The 14,250-nt window shown below is 34.0% G+C and overlaps 1 long non-coding RNA gene and 1 pseudogene across 1 annotated transcript; both read left to right on the forward strand.

Annotated features, from left to right (window-relative positions):
* The first annotated feature begins 10,590 nt into the window (after positions 1 to 10,590).
* LOC120127271 lies at positions 10,591 to 11,064 on the forward strand. The gene is made up of 3 exons (XR_005516527.1): positions 10,591 to 10,722; positions 10,829 to 10,867; positions 10,976 to 11,064. It is a non-coding gene; the product is annotated as an uncharacterized LOC120127271 (long non-coding RNA).
* A 1,799-nt stretch (positions 11,065 to 12,863) lies between these two features.
* LOC120127336 lies at positions 12,864 to 14,250 on the forward strand (annotated as a pseudogene).

Here is a 14,250-nt window from a genome sequence, read left to right on the forward strand (position 1 = left end):
AGAAAACAAATATCGACACAAACTATATTAGTGTCGACACATTATTTAGACATATTCTCTCATAAAACCGGTATAATTGTACCGGTTAGATTGAAAAATTACATATTACATTATACTTTTGGGTTCGATGATTTTGGGATCGACACTTTGTTATATATGGATCGACACTTTATGGGTGCACCCTGTTGGCCATATTGTAAATTTGCCTTTTACTTCCAAGTATCAACATGACCCTTCATGTGTATAAGAAACATGTACAACAACATACTGCTAACTTTTCTCATCTCATTCATAATTATATTCACATACAAAAATATAAATCGTATACAAAATTATAAATCTTATACAAAATTAACCCTACATTTACATCATTGCATCATTTTGTTATTCTTATGTAATATTGCAGCTTTTGTTATCTCCTGTCTTCGTTCATTTTGATTGTGGCTTACGAGATCGTTTAATACTCGCGATCGATCCCAGTCTCCAACAACCTATATTCAAATTGTCAGAACGTTAAGTATTGTCAACTACAGCATTCAATCTACGACTTTTAACAATTTTACCACAAACGATTTTTTCTATCCACTTACAAAATCACCAGTTGCCCCTGTAGAACCGATCGATTCCATCCACATCATCACATACATGCCACAATCATATCTGTTACAAAATTTGAAAACCACACATGTCAATTATGATGAATACTGCATAAATTAAGCTTTCTATTTGTGATAACATCTCATACCCATTCAATTGCTTATTCTTCTTATGCTCCACAAATTTGAAATTTTTCAAGGGATACTTTCCTAGAGATCCACAGGACTCAACCCAAATGCGTTTCTTATTATAAGAATCTAATATTTTAATCTGCATTAAAATAGAAGAAGTTATGCACCAAAAAAAAATTATGCATTATAATTTACATAACGTCATTTCATAACAAACTAACATACATACCAATCTCTTAGCATCCTTCACTCTCTGTTTAGCTGCTTCAGTTGTAAACATACTATCATATATTGTTACAACATGATCTACCATATCCAACACCAACAGATACCAATGTGAATTATGGTAGTTTATTGTGATCATGATCTGCAACAAATTTCACACCCAATTTGACAAAATTCAACATTCTATATCCGAAAACATCATTTGCAATTGGTATGGTGTCTTACCTTCTCACAGTCGGTGAATTTCACATAGTTATCCAATATGACACCCCAGAAGGTAAAAATACTCTCAACACTTTCTTTGTTGTTGGCTTCCAACGCCTGTTGCTGTAATTACGCAACAAACATTATTAATTTACCGTCTATAACACTACTTTTCAATATTTATTAATTTAACTCACCACTAAGAGGTATGGAAGGTAGCCAATCCTCCGGAGTGACTTTTGAGAATCGTAGCATATGGTCCAGGCGAGCAAATCGATAACCTAACAAAATTAATTACACAATCAGAACATATTCAATAAGTTTTAACATTTTCTACTTTCTACTTACCACACCGCCAACCCATTCCGTAGGCTTCAACGTTGCAACGTCGTATACAGTAGCGAATTGATTTCCCATTGAGATTACAGAATATCTGTATGAATCATTAGGATTAATATGTTGTCATGAATATTTAAATATCACTCACAAAACAATATTTCACTTACCCCGATTCTAACTCGCTATTCCATAAATAATCACAAATTGCAGCTTCGATGTCATCAATTCCGCTTGGAATATCCGCTTTTTCAACCTACAATTTTGCATACAAATTTTTGTCACAACAACATAATAAAAATCAAATTAAGTATTCTTTTATTAAACTTACCTTCTGCTTCTTCTTCTGGGGTGCAGGACATTCCGAATCCAAAACTGCTGCTATAAAACTCTCCGGTGTATAAATGACATCGACTTCCTTCCTCCTCATTTCTTCCATCTCTTCTTCTTCCTCCTCCCTCTTTTCTTCTTCATATTTTTTCAGTTCATCGTACTTTTTTTCTACATAGCTCTTCATCTCTTTTATTTCACCCTTCAATTGAGCTCCTTCATCCGAGTATTTATCAACCACCCCCTTCACCCCCGTGAGTTCACTCCTCAAATCCACAACCTCCTTCACCACTCCCTCAAATTTTTCTCCCGTCACCATCTTAATATCACCCCTTAACACCCCAACTTCTTTCACCACTTCACCCCTCAACACCTCTACTTCATTCACCACTCCATCTATTTTTCCTTCCACTACCCCCTTATGCCTCTCGAGTGTATCTTCGACTCTCTCGAGTTTCTCTACGACTTGATCAAGTTTCTCTTCGACTCTTGATTGTCTTTGCATGATTTCAAATTGGATTTTTTTGATATCAGCCAATTCAGACATCAAAATGTCGAAGTTACTCTGTTTTGCTTCACCGTCGTCCCACTCACCGTCATCCCCCAATACAACCATCCCTCCTTTCTTCTCCTCTGCCTCCACTGCCTGCTCTACATCATTGCCAATAACCTTCAAAATTAAATTACAATATTAAGAAATTGATTATATTCTTAATATTATTTAATTACACTTATTACCATTTCTTGCTTCTTCCCTCTATCCAACTTCAACTTCACCATCACTCTAACCACCTCTTCCTTCCCCATGCACGGATGCGTGCCACTCCGGTTCTTTCATAAGCCGGCACTGCCTCACAGCCCGACCAAAAATCGAACAGTGCAACTGCATTTATAATAAAATTTATTTTTTATATAAAAACACAAAAAAGTGATTCAACTCATTTACCTCTAAGATTGCTATGCACCCTTTGAGGTATCTCTGGCTGCCCTTTTAAAGGTGATTATTGATTCAATCAATCTCGAATGGATATATTCAGCCCAATTGAATTCACCCTTCAAGCCTTCATCGCAAATGAGCTTCATATATTCCTTGTTCGTTGACGTATCACCCGTTGGACAAAGAAATATCCCGACAAGGTACAATAGAACTCGGGCCTTCAGCTCATCCCCCCAGTAAGATCCACTTTTGATATCCTCTTCAACTTCAGCATATGTCACCTTATGATTCAAACCATATTTGGAGGCAAGTGCTTTCCAGTTCTTACTCCTACAGACTTCTATAACACTTTGCCTTTGTTTTGTACCCCCAATACGGTTGCAGCAGTCGATACCCCCAGAGGGAATGAATAATCACCATACTTAGCCATACATTGACTGACGTCAAATTGTGCCATCAAGGATCGACACAATTCCCTCTGAATAGGTCGATCCCTTACTCCGATCAACGATCCAAAACCTATTTCTCCCAGCACATTCAACTGATCCTTCTCCTTAAGGTGTTTAATTAATAAATTCACCCTTTTAATGCTGCATCTTGTCGACACTTCCTACATTTTTTAACAATATAATGTTATAGTTCTTATATATTTTGTATCAACGTATTTACAAGTTTAATGAATACCTTATTTTCTAGTGCTTTCCTCCGTTCTTTGTACTCTTTACTATCATTCCTTGACTGTGTGATGTAAGGTTCCTTTTCAGCATCACTCATTGAATTCCATTTGGACCTCACATCTTTTTTCACCTAATATTAAACATAAACGTTTCTTAATCAATACATTAACACTAAATACTAATACTACTCAATGTCAATTTCATTTTACATACCGAACCGCTCTGTGTGCCATCTCCCTTCATCCTTTTGCATTCGGCCATACTGTTAACATTTAAAATTTGTAATCAATTTAAAGTTTATCGATACTTTAATCCAATTACCATTTCAACAATAATAACAAAAGGACATTGATACTTACTAGAAGTACATATATCCACCCTTTGGTTGCTTTCGAGTCTCGGCCTCAATTTCAAAGTCATATGCTCCACCAACAATTTTCCAACCCATTGACTCCATTTTCCTTCATATATCAGTTTACGCAAATCAAATTATTTCGTTACATACACTTTATTCAATATACAAATATAGATAACTACTCTTGTGGTAAAACGGTTTTCTTCAAAAGAATTTGAATGGCTACACCAAAATGTGTCGGCACATTTATACAACCTATAATATCATTTTCTACCTATAATATTTAATAAAAGTATCGACATTTATATTTTTCCTTGAATATCTATTTCTACCTGCAATCGGTCCCAAATGCTTCCTTACTCCAAAACCCCAATCAACACATAAAAAACCCTATCGCGATTACTGTAATAATAAAAAATTAGGGTTTCGACAACATACTTTTCGATTCGACTGCAGCAACAAACAAACAAACTTCGCTTTAGAAACGCCTTCTGAAATGCAGCAACAATTACTCTTCGATTTCAAAAACTCGTCCGTTCTATCTTTTTTCAGAGGATATTTAGCTATGGCCTTTATATTTTCATCGGATATGTTATTTATATTTAATCGATACAAATATAAAAGTGTCGATACTTTTATGTCAGGTGTCGATACTTTCGAAAGGATAATTACCTATTTCTTTGAAAGTGTCGATAATTTATTACACGTACTTACGAAAGTATCGACACTTTCAATATATCCGGTATCATTTTACCGGTTTTATCATTTTGATACCGGTTTTATCATATTTTTACCTGTTATATCGTTGTGGATCGATATTTTTTTTTAAAGTATTGACACATTATAGGCGCTATAACTGCTTCTCTTTTAAATTCACAAAGTGTCGATCCTTATATAACGTATCGACACTTTTAAATTTACCGGTTTTATCATTTTGTTACCGGTTTTATCATATTTTTACCTGGTATATCGTTTTGGATCGATATATTTTTTAAAAGTATCGACACTTTTTAGGATTTAAAATTGCTTTTAAAGTTATGTAATTTATGTTTCAATTTATTTAATTGTGTTTCATGTTTTCCACCTACAATATTAATTTAATAATTTAATTTACACAAAATTTTATTTGATTGTTTTGATATTTTATAAAATATTATTTAGATTTTAAATTTAAAATATTAACTAAAGATAATAATAAATATATTTTCACAGTGAAATAAGTATGGACACTTTTATAAAAAGGATAGATAATTTACAATATAACAGGTAAAAATATGACAAAACCAGATTCATTATGACAAAACCGGTAAAATTTACTTGATATGTTAAAAGTATGGACACTTTTATAAAAAGGATAGATACTTACCGATAACCAAAGTTTACCGGTTACCAAATTTTTTAATAGTTTTTCATATTTTCTACCTAAAACATTATTAGTTGTCAACATAATAGGTACCGCTAAACCGAATTTATTAAATACATTTTAATGTATCCGGTAATGCTGTATATTAGCCATATATTAACTCGCCTTTCCTGAGACATTCCCCGTGTGGAGACGAAGTACATATACTAAAAATCTAACTGGTAGAGTCACCCGCTGTGATGTGGATGCACGATTTTCATTGGTTGGTGAGGTAGGGTTTGCTGTGAAACTACGAGTAAACGAAGGCGGCGTTTGAGGTTACTGTTTAAAGTATAAAGTAGGAATCTGTGGGAAAATGGCACACGTGTTACGTGGCCTAAATGGAAGGAGTGACGAAGTGAGTGAACCGACCGGTACAACAAATAACCAATAATACATAATTACATTAATAAAAGTATAAAAAATTTAATAGAGGAAACTTATTTAGTTTAGTAACGGGAAAATGGATTATATATTATTGTTTATTTAATTTAATTATTTCTAATTATTATGTGACAGTTTAACTATAAAATAAATACTACTTGCTGGATCAACTTGCAATGATTGATTAATGTAATGCTTAAAGTATTAAAATGGATAAGTATATCCCTCCCAAAAGAAAAACAAGTATTAAATGGACGGATCACCAAGATTTAACTGCCTTTATTGACACTAAATAATAAACTACTCAAAAGTGAAAATTCTGTCTTAAGACAATTTTAATATACGGTTAAAAAGATGTTATCTGAAATATTATTATTTTTTTAACATTTACGGTAAAAAATTATCTAAAACATTATTTTTTACCTAAAATATTAATATTTTTAACATTTCCAGTAAAATATCTAATATTAACATTTAAAAAAAAAATATTTTCGATAGCGCTTTACCGGATATATTAACAAATCTGATAAAACGTCCAATAATAATATTTTTTTATAATTTTTTATCAAAAATATTAAACAAATAATAATATTTATGATAATATATTTATATTAGACTAAAATAGACTTCCCCTCAAAAGTTGACAGAAAAAAGGATTTAAAGCTGTCAATCATTTTTATCATTTCGAATCTGTCCATTCCACACTAATCATTGTTTGCGGACCTCACTCTTAATTAGTATTAAAAATTATAATATAATTATTTATTAAAAAATATAATAAATTTAATAACTATTTATAATGATTGATAAATTTACTAATTATTTAAAAAAATTAATTATTTTTTATAAGATTATAGTAATCGTTTTAGATTATTTTAATAATTTATGAAAAATCAATGATCGAAAAATATTTGACTATAGTTTGAAGATCTATGATATATTTTACTCTTATTTTCAATAATTTTAATTAATTTAAAAAAATAAATCTCTTGAGTTCTGTTCATTAGTATACATTTTATAAGTGAAATAATTGTAGCCTTGTAGGAGTATGTTTTTTTATTAAAATAATTCATTATTATATATAAATATATTTTTGAATAGAAGATTATAAATATTTCAAATAGAAGAATTCGGTGAAATCGAGATGTCTAAGGTAGGACAGTCTTAATATACGGCTAATTAAATACACTACCGGAAATGCTAATATTTTTTAATATTTCCGATAAAATACTATCTAAAATATTATTTTTTTCCACCGAAAATATTAATATTATGCACTACCTAAAATGTATAATATTTTCGGTAAATCGCCACCTAAAACATTAATTTTTCTACCGAAAATGTTAATATTGGGCAATAACTAAAATGTTATTTTTCTACCGGAAATTAGATGACGAAATTAACATTTCTGATAAAAAATAATGTTTTAGGTAACGCTTTACCGAAAATATTAAAAAAATATTAATATTTTTGATAATACATTTCTTTAACCGTATATTAAAGATGCAACTACACAGTGAATTCATAGAGAGTGAATCAGTTAAGTTATTAGTACACTGGCCAACCAACCAACCAACAACGAATCATCCATGGTGGACTATGAGTCTATGACAACTTCCTTTCAAAAGTGAAATCGATGTAAGGGTGCAATGCCCCAGATCTTGGGTCCAAACCAGACATCAATGGCCCAATTGCTTCCAATGTTGTTTTCTCTTCATTGGCCCCTTCGCCTCCATCTTGTCCAAAGATAAAGATGGATTGGGAGTTTGGGACTTCATAAACGACAAGATCCACCTGCATTGAGTCCGAATCACTGAGTCAGACCTCCATCGTATACTCTCTGACTTCTCATCGACCACATGCTTCTTTTTTACTCAAATCTTAATAATATTCCTCGGTTAAGTAAGGTTCAGGTCAGAAACATCCAGGCTTCCACCTCCATTGTCTTTTCTGTTTCTGTTTATATTTTAATCTCATTGAATCTTGTTTTACTCCAAATCCATGGCTTTTTCCAGCCTGTCTATTCACCATCATCTCCTTCCTGGATGGAAGAAGAAGATACCTCTCTCTTTCTTCATTCACTTCCCCTTTGGCTTTCATATATTTATATCTTCTTTCACTTTCACACTACTTCACTCTTCAGTATTCCAGCTATGGCTTCTTCAACCATTGTCCGTCCTAAACAAGGAAAGCATTTGCTAAAAGATTTCCTCCTCCATGATTATCATTCAAGTGAGTTCAATTCATTTCCCAGGAAAGCCTCGAAAACAATCTCAGCTTTCCGGGCAATGATATACATTGTCAAAAACATCCATTTCATTACTGCAATTAATCTCCTTTGATTCTGCCTAGAAACCTTTCACGTAAACTATCTAAAAGGAATTCACAGGTCGAGGGTGAAACCAAAATGACGACGGTGAGAGTTAAAGATATCTTGCGTTGGAAATCATTCCGTGATTCGGTTGACCAAGAATCCCAACCGTCGGGTTTTGCTTCTTCTTCCCCTGATCATCACTCCACGACGACGCCATCCACTTCTACTGCTTGTAGAAGCAATGGCTCAAGCTGGTGCGACAGTGATTTTTCCTCGGAATATGAAGTTGATGCCAAGGATCATATGGAGACGAAAGCAGAGGTAGCAGCGGCCAATGCAGCGAATGGACACAAAGTAAGCAAATAATTATTCAGTCAGTGCTTCGTATCTGTTAAGGAAATCGTGTGTGTGTCTTCGCCTGCTGAAGAGAGGGTCCTATATGCTTTAATTTACGTTAGCAACAACTTAATATGTCGTCGTTTAGTGAAACTTATAGTTGACTTTGGCTATATGCATGTATATGTCGACAACTTGAATTTGTTTAATGGTTTGGATTTGTCTGTTTTGAAGACACAGTATAACTATGCAAGTGAAGAGAATGAACAACACAGCCCACTTTCAGTGCTGGATTATGGACAGGAAGAAGATGATGAAGAAGAAGACTCATTCTCATCTTTCAATCAAAGTCATGCCATTACGCAGAGTATGTCCGTCTCTTGTGCTTATGTCCCAGTGGAAGAATAATCCTTAAACAAGCATTAAATTAACTAATTAAACTGCCATTGAACTGTTAGCAGGAATAAAACACAAGCATTTCCAGAGTGTAGAAAAACTGGAAGAAGATGAAGAAAGGGCGCTGCAACTGTTGAATCATGTCAAAGAAACAAGTTCATTAACGAGTTGTGACAATATCGGTTCCGACAAACTGGTTTCTGATCTATTCAGAGAAGAACTAAATGAAACAAGAGACACAGAGGTTGAAAATGAAATGGTTACGGTAACAAAAGCATGGATCAACGGGATCAGAGCGAGACAGCAAAATGGGGATATGGGGACAAAAGAGGGGCTTATGCTAGAGAAATGGACAGGGAAGGAAGGTGGAGCAAGTTTGTTGAAGAACGACAAGAGTTGGCCTGGGAAATCGAGTGTGGGTTAATGAATATTTTGGTGGATGAATTCTTAGTTGATCTCCTATAATTTTATGACGATAAAAAGTCCATCAAAATTGTTTAATTATTTTGGTGGATGAATATTTGAACTAATGAACATTTGCGCACGCCAGTTGTCACTGGTGTCAGCCGCAAGAAAGGTCGTACTTTATTACCGTCGTGCTTGATATTCACCAAGCCATTGACACAACAGCACGGGACCGGGTTCTGCTTATAGCCACGGGGGATCACTTTCAAGCTCTTGCCGATAGCAGCACACCGGTTTACAAAAGGGTCACGAGTTCTGCTACAAGTGATGGATCTGTAGTTGACAATAAAACTACTTCTGATGAATTGTTTGCAAGTTAAAAATGTTTTTATTTTCACTGTTGAATTACCCTATCGAAACCAATGAAGAAACAACAAATGTAGTAGCCAATTTATTTGGAAAACACGACCAAAACTGGAGGAAAAAAAAGAAGCTAAATAATTAAAGGAGAACATTGCTTAACCAACAATGAATCAATAACATGGAGAAATCCCTCAATATGTTCAGTGAAGGTAATGAAGACATTCCTTCTCTTTTAAACTTTTACTCGGTATGAGCTTTAGCTCATGACATTATTTAATAAATTACATCTAATTCTTGTTTTAACCCTTCTACTTTGTTAAAATTTGATATTTAAGGTGTATTTGGAAAGTCGTTAATCAATTAGATTTTGATATTATTACTTATAATTGTAATTGTAATTGTAATTGTAATTGTAATTGTAATTGTAATTGTAATTGTAATTGTAATTGTAATTGTAATTGTAATTGTAATTGTAATTGTAATTGTAATTGTAATTGTAATTGTAATTGTAATTGTAATTGTAATTATAAAGATGTGACAAGTGATTGAATTTAAGGTAAAAATTGGGACTAAAACCACAATTAACCCATTAGATTTAAAATTTCATGTATTCAACCAGCCTTCGAATAATTTTTTGGATTATTAAAAAATTCATAATATAGTTGGAAAAAAGAAAGGAAAATAAATGATTTGAAAGCCAAGCAAGCAATTTGGAACTGACGACGTGCTGAAGTGAAATGAACATCTTCTCTCTCCCCCTCGCAATCCTTCTTCCACCTCTTAAATTTCCTTCACAGATCTGATAATTCCGTTCACCAACGACGCCGTTTCACTCCCGATATCCGGTAACTCTTTCTGTTTCCCTTCTTCTCATTCCGGATCTGACATTTCAGCTTGATTCTAATTCTATCACTGGTTTCGTGTTAATTGTAAATTCGTCATTTTTTAATAGTATTGTTCATGGTGGGGAAAGTTAAGCTCGAATTTACCGTTTCAGGAGATAAATAAATTCATCATGTTTGAAAGTCCTCAACTTAGGAAACCTGGCGGAAAATCTGTTTCTACTGACATTGGTAAGTTAAAATTTAACTTCTTCTTCTTCTTCTTCTTCTTTTGCATTTATTTTCTTTTATTTGTTGAACCTTTGATTTAAATTTTAAACTTGTCTACCAAAATTAATATATCTTTTTAAGGGCTGCTGAACTTGGAAATAGCGTTCAAGAAAATATTTTGCTTCCGGTTGGTGCTGGGTGACATGAAAGTTACTAATTCAATTATGCACACCACAGCAGCGATAATGCCTTCTCCCCTTTTTCTATGGAGACTTCAGGTTTGTTTGTTCCCCCCCTTTTTTTTTTGAAAATTGAATCAGAATTTTAATTTACTTGTTTTTTGAAATCAAGTTTTGATGAACTTCTAAAGCATTGGTTTTTCAGGTCTTGTTTTTTTTGGCATGGGGCTTCACTTGTTGCAAGGTTAGTACTTAGTATTATACAATTAGATGCAATGCCTTTGTTGTAAGTGAGGATTTGTCTTGTAAATTCTTGATTGTTATGTTAAAGAAGTTCCTTTTATTGAAATAGATTGGATGGGATTCAGTCATGAGAATGAATGCAGACCTGCGAGACTTGTTCTTGTACGAGGCGTTCTTATATTATAATCCTCTCCTTTTTTGGTTAGTTAACAATTTTTTGAGTTTTACTAAAGATTGTTATTTGATTTAGATGTTTCTATAATCTTACTTCTTGATCTTGCAATTGTAGACAATGATGGTTTGGTTGTGGGGAGTGTGCTTATGGGTCTTCTCAGAGAGTACTGTTAATTATGCTAGAATTTGATCTTGATCAAACCACCTTACTCACAGGGAAATATGGAAGGTAACTATTCTAAAGCAATTCGTTTGTTTGAAATCCTTACCTTCTGTATACTTAATTGAGAATTTGTTTCTTAGATTGTGGTGCAAATATGACCAGTAAAATGTGCTCCTTTTGTAATTTCTGTTTCTGTTTCTATTTTGATATGTGCAGTGTAGCATATGGACGACAATTATAGTACCAACTAGCATGACAGCATACCTTTATCTTTACTCCCATGGAGAAGTAGCATTGGCTGCATCACAACCAGTGTAATATCTGCCCTTTTCACGGCATTATGTTCTTTCTGTGTCTCTCAATTTGAACTGCATATGCAACACACTAGCCTTTTGTATTAGTTTTAACTTTCAACCATTGCAGTTATTGGTTATGGCCTTACTACTTAATTATTTGATTGTTAATTTCTCACTACCTATCATATGCAAATAATGATTTGTGCATATATGTATGAATATATACAGATGTGATTGCTAGTCATCTCTTGTACATACGTAGAATGCATTTTCTAGGCTTGCCAGGATATCATCTAACCATGGGTTATTTGATATTTATCGATGGCTCTGACCTTTTTATACAAATTGCAGGTAATCCTATATTGCTTTTGCTTTGGTTCTTGTATTCCCCTTTGATATTTTTTATTTGCCTTCTCGTTACTTCTTTTTGAGAACACTCTGGCGGATAGCTTTCCCACTTCAGGCAAGTCTCCAGTGTGCTTTATTTCCTTTGTACTTGAGTTAGCAAGCTGCATTTTCTGATTATCTTTTCTTCATTTTGGATGTATTTTCTCTTAACTCTCTTTGATTTTTTTCCGTTTAAGTAGCATTTACTCGGAGGTTCTCTATTATTGACAAGCATTCACATCTTTTATTTGTTTAATTTTGCATGACAGCCCATTTCATTTCCCGACTTCTTCTTGGCTGACATTCTAACATCCATGGCCAAGGTATGAGCCTATAACACAACTTATTTCATTTCTGTTAATTATTAGATTGTACCATTTAGCAGAAAAATCCCGTGAAACTTTCTATATCGTACTTTACTATTGTGGAAAATGTTTCTGTTTCCTGGTGTTTAGATACAAATTTCACATGCCACATTAACTGTTTTCTTGATTTCTCATCCTTACTTATCCTGCTGGCCCTATTTGAGGTTATGTTATTAGAATTTGGTTCCATAAGTGGAGCTGGATTTATTACCTAATTGTTTCTAATGTTTTACCATGTCAAGGTATTTTCAGATTTGGAGCGTTCAGTCTGTAGAATGGTTCATTCCCAGGTAATTCAATTAGAACTATCTCAACTGAGGCTTAATATTGTGTAAGTAATGCTCAGAATAATGCTATTGAATTGCTTGGATGACACGAACCAAGTGACCTCGGTGATAGAAGAATTATTGTTATTCTTTGAGGTCCCGGGTTGAGCACCGTGAATGCTAGAGGTGTGAGCGTTCACTGTTAAATGGTTGAGAGTTATTTTTGAACAGATACTGTCTTATGAAGTACTAAATATGTTTATGCTTAGATATGGAGTTGTCCGATTCATACCATAACTTTGAACTGGGAAAGCTTTTTTTATTGACACAAAGTCGATCTTCTTAGATGAATAATGTGGTTTGGCTTGTCTGTAGTTGCAACAATTGCATGGTTTGAAGCTGACTCAGTTTGTGGTAGTCACTCGGTAGCAATTCCAGTAGTGCTCGTTATTCCTTATTTGGCGGCTAATGCAATGTCTGCGGCAGTACAAGGACACAAAAGAAAAGATGACCCTTTTAAATGGTAATGCGTTTGAGTCCCTTCTCTCATTCATATACATGTAAGTCAGCCATGGATATTGAACTGCAAACTGGTAATCTGTATCATGTTCGCACACCCTTGTGCTTTTCAGTGCTTTGGTTTGCTTGCTCACACTTGGTTTGTCCCATATGAGCTACCTACTGATTATTCTTCTATCTATTTTCCTTAACAGCTGTGTTTATTTTAACATTATTTTCATGTGGTTTTCAGCTTTAAAATATTCGACCGCAGTCCCTGTGATTTTTCTTTCAGCCCTTAAATATCACGTCTTACCTGATAGGTGGACATATGTTTATCGTCGTCTCTGGCTTTTCTCAAGTTTTGTCACTCTACTCCTTTTACTGGGACGTAACTCGTGATTGGGACCTTAGGTATGATGACATATCCTTTTCCTGACAGTGACATATATAGCTTTTGTTTGTGAGAGCACTCTGGCATTTCTTGCTTTGCACTATGCGCTTCAACTCAATTTACTTTATTCGAACCCTAAAATGCTACAAATGCTCTATTGATTGATTTAGATCATGCATGCATATTGATGTTCTCTTCCCTTTATTTTCTCAGTGTCTTCACTAGGATTTTCAAGTTCAACAAACCAAATTGTTGTTCCAATCTGTTATATGGGCGACAATGGGTAAGGGTCTTAGGTTCTCTTAATTATCCATGCTATTTCCTTACGCAAGATGCTTACACCACATCAACACTTAGCTTGCATACGTAATTGCCTCTTCGTTCACTTTGTAGGTTTATTTTTGGGTTCTTGGAAGCAACTTGGTCTTGCGGTGCACATGGACGTACAAACTGTCTGCTCATCTTCGCCACAACTACTTAACAGTTTTTACCGTTACAACCTTAGAGATGCTCAGAAGGTTCCAATGGATATTCTTTCGAGTAGAAAACGAGTGGAACAAAATTACCAAGTCTAGCAGTCAGATTCCCATGGCTGACATCCAAGGGAGGAGAAGTTATTAGACTCGACTAATCACAGCTTGTAGAACACACAAGTCTCTGGCCATATGTAGAGCATCAAATTGAATTCATTCTTTACTCTGATACTTCACATATTGTTTCAATCCTAAAACAGTTGCTACATTTTGGTTGCCCCTTTTGACATTGGATAATGATATAGATTTGTTTTCCGTGCCTTACAGTTCTTCGTGAATCGATTCGATTTATAAATGCAGCTTAGATG

The sequence above is a fragment of the Hibiscus syriacus genome, unplaced genomic scaffold (assembly GCF_006381635.1).
Source record: "Hibiscus syriacus cultivar Baekdansim isolate YM2019G1 unplaced genomic scaffold, ASM638163v2 tig00110467_pilon, whole genome shotgun sequence".
Taxonomy (NCBI): Eukaryota; Viridiplantae; Streptophyta; class Magnoliopsida; order Malvales; family Malvaceae; genus Hibiscus; species Hibiscus syriacus.